The following is a 3,604-nucleotide window of genomic DNA, read 5'->3' on the forward strand; positions in this document are numbered from 1 at the left end:
TCATAAATGTAGCGTGTGGCAGGGGCCTTAGAGTGCATGGTCAATGAATCCATGCAGTGAAGGTGAGCCTTTTCCTGACTTCTTTGAGATGCTGAATGATGAATGAACACCCACATTTCCAATGCACGGCAAATGCAACTAATGCAAAAGCTGTGGAGCAGTGAAAGGAAAACGATTGTTGAATGCAGATGCATAACATGAGGAACAAAAGACTTTAAAAAACCTGAGGGGGAAAATGATCTGTATCTTCAAAGAAGCAAGTGTTTCTAAGGTCACAAGTTCATGTCCACGGGGCACTCAGAATTTTTCTTTGCTCATATCAGAGGCATGGGAAGGAAGAAGGAGGGCTGTTTCCTGCAGGCAAAGGAGGAGGAGGGAACTCCTGTCTCCTCTTATCCTTATTGTTCTGCAGCAGAGACGGTCTCGATGAGGATCAGAGCTTTGTTGCAGCGAGAAATCTGTCCTGAAAGGCCAAGCTTTGCAGAACCAGCTGGCAGCTGCAGGGCACAGTCAGCCAGTGATCTGCCCAGAGGTCCTTTCCCCTACTGTGGCCTTGCCTGGGATCCCAGCTGTCCCCCTTCTCCTCCTGTTGGTCCAAGAGCCACTGGTGTTGTTTGCACACTGCAGGGGCTAGAATTCAGAGGGGCCGGACTGCATCCATGGCTGGACTTTGCAATGGCAAAAACGTGGCTGCATGCCAGCTGTGCAACAGTGAGCAAAACTCGGACCTGGTGGCTCTGCTGCAGCAGAGGAGACGGAAATAGAGTCCAGGGGCCAAGCACAACACTGTGAGATACAAAACTTCTGGCCAAGCTTTGTTTTGGCCTAGGCACTTGGCAGGTCAACTCACCCTGCAGGTCAACTTCCCAACAGGAAACATCAAGAGAGGGAAAGGCCTTGCTTATCATGCTATGTAGAAATTTTACTAACAGTTAAACTCCTATAGCAGACTCAGCCTCTAAGGACAGGCTGGTACAAGATCGTAAATAATAGTGTAGCAGGCTCAGTGCTTCGAGGACAGGCTGATAAGGCACAGGCCTCGTCGCCTTGAAGTATGAAGCAGAGATACAGCTCCCCCCATTAGTTAACACGCAGCCAAAAACCAGTTTTGAAACAATGAAGAGTTTTCCCGCACCGACCTAACATCTTGTTTTCCTTCACAGTGGAAAATCCCCACCTGCGCACACATCTTGTCTGTAGACTATAAATCGCCTCTAACAGTTTTATTCGGGGCCTCGGAGTTCGCTCAGGGTGCCCAGCATGCTGAATACATTTTGAGACAGACAGCGACTCTGTGTCTTTGGGAACAGCTCGGCGGGGGGTCACGAACTCCTCAACAACTTGGCGCCCACTAAGGGACCCCTTGCGTGCTGACTCGGCTGCTTGTCGTTTGGACCAACCTCCCAGCCGGCATGGGTGAGTCTGTCACCAGTCGGAGGGCTCGGTCCGGCCGTCGGGGAAGTGGGGCCCGCCGTGAGGGGTGGCTGTTCCCAGGAATTTATAGACCAGAGTGCTTACGTCTCGGGAGGACGGGACAATCGGCTGCAAACGTCCCACCGGGATCTCCTTTAGGGAGGCTTCTCCAGGTTTGGGGAGAAGGGGATCTGCCGGTGCAGTCTGGCACGGGCAGGAAGTGCGCTCGCATTTTGTGAACGCAGGAGTGGCCTGTCTTAACTCAACAAGGTGCTCCGGATAAACAGTGGCCAAAATTTGGCTCATTCGATCGATCTCGTTTGGCATTCCTTCGAATGGAATTGGTAGCTTTAAAACTCAACAGCTGGATTATTGGTACCTGTGGGCTGAATTGGCTGAAAAAGCCCCAAAACTGGTTCTTTACTCTCCCACTCCACCTCCTTGCGATCCTCCGGTTTCAGTCTCTGTGGAGTCTGAAGCCGGACCTGAGCCTCTCCACCCTGCTCCGCCTGTCCCCGGCCAACCCCTGCCCCGACGAGAGCGCTGCAGCTCCCGCGGCGTCAGTGCCGGCTCCGGGCTCCGGGCTCCCTGCCTCCAGAGGCTTTTCTTCGGTCTGGACCCGGAGCCGGGGTCCTGTGGGGGAGGCATTTTCCCCCAGCCAGGGGAAAGAGCACCTGAATGCGGTGGTTCAGGCTCCTTTGCGAACCTACCCGGTCCTGTTTGTGGATGGTGGGGGCAGCTTCCAGGTTCGCCCTACTCTAACTCATGTGCCTTTCACCCAAGGGGACCTCCTCATTTTGCACCAACAAACCCCCTCTTTTCGGGAGAAACCTGATGAAGTAGGACGGCAGCCAAGACATACGTTCGTCTTGATGTAGATAAACCAGAGCACGTGCCTTCGCCGGTATCAGCCTTTGTAAACCAGAGTGCTCCCGATATCCAGGAGCATTTCTGCAGGTATACTCCAGGGTGGGAAGGAAAGAGTATGTTAGAGATAAGAAACATAGCAAGCTATGTGTTTGATGGGAGAAAGGAGAGGGAAAGAAAGGAAGATTTTAAGCTCGTAGCTGCAGTGGTTGAGGGAGCGATGCACAGCGTGTCAGGAAGAGGACGGACCAGGGGAAGGGGCCAGGGAGGGTTTCAACGGAGGGGGTTAGGTCAGAGAAACCAGGGCGAGGGGTGGTCCACAGTTCAGAGGGCCGGCGAGGTATGTTCCCCCTGTAAACAACCCGGACACTTCAAACGCGAGTGTCCCCGGAGGAAGGGGATGAGCATCGGAGCCATCTCAGAACGGGGGCCCCTCCGGACCAGTGACGCCAGGAGCCGGTGTCAAAGACTACTCGCAGGAAAGAAGGACTCAGTGCCCCGACTGACCACCCTCACCTGTCTGCCCTGCGGTAACTACAAATTGCAATAAGAGCGACCCTGTTGCCTCAGTTCAGGTAGGAGAGCAACGATGTGATTGTTTAATTGACACCGGCGCTACTGTGTCTATGTTATCTACACTCCTGAGCGTGCAGGTCCAGCTGAGGAAGGAACGGAGATGTGACGGGAGTGGGGGGGATTGTTCAAAACCCGCAGGAGTGCCCCTGCTCGAGTCCCAGTGGGACCCTTGTCGTGTGAGCACTCCTTTTTGTTGCCTGCCTGGGCTCCTATGAATTTATTAGGACGAGACTTACTGTGTAAGCCCAGGGCCACTCTACACTGCAGTCCGGAGGGAATAACTAGAATTACCAATTGCCAAACTGCTTATTTCACCGGGGCGTTGGCCTCGGGTGTGGAGAGAGAAATTTCCCGGTGGAACGACAACGATTGCCAGCCACACTGTGGGGCTGGGAGGCCACTGATGCAGGACTGCTGAAGTCTGCCGCGCCGGCTGTTATTCAAACCACGGGGGAAGTCCCGCCTCGCGTGCCTCAGTACCCGCTGAATAAAGAAGCAGAAGAAGGTTTGCAGCCCCTTATAGATGAATACATCAGGAAAGGGATTTTAGTGGAGCGTCAGTCTCCTTGCAATGCCCCCGTGTTACCAGTCAGGAAACCTAAACTAGGAAAGGCTGGCGAGCCTGTTTATCATTTTGTGCAAGACTTATGTGCTACAAATGATTATGCGTTTCCCAGAGCTGCCATAGCTCCTAACCCTGCCACTACTGTTACCTCCATCCCGCAGTGGGCCACTCGATTCACAGTAA

Source organism: Crocodylus porosus, unplaced genomic scaffold, assembly GCF_001723895.1.
Source record: "Crocodylus porosus isolate Cpor-Errol unplaced genomic scaffold, CroPor_comp1, whole genome shotgun sequence".
NCBI lineage: Eukaryota > Metazoa > Chordata > Crocodylia > Crocodylidae > Crocodylus > Crocodylus porosus.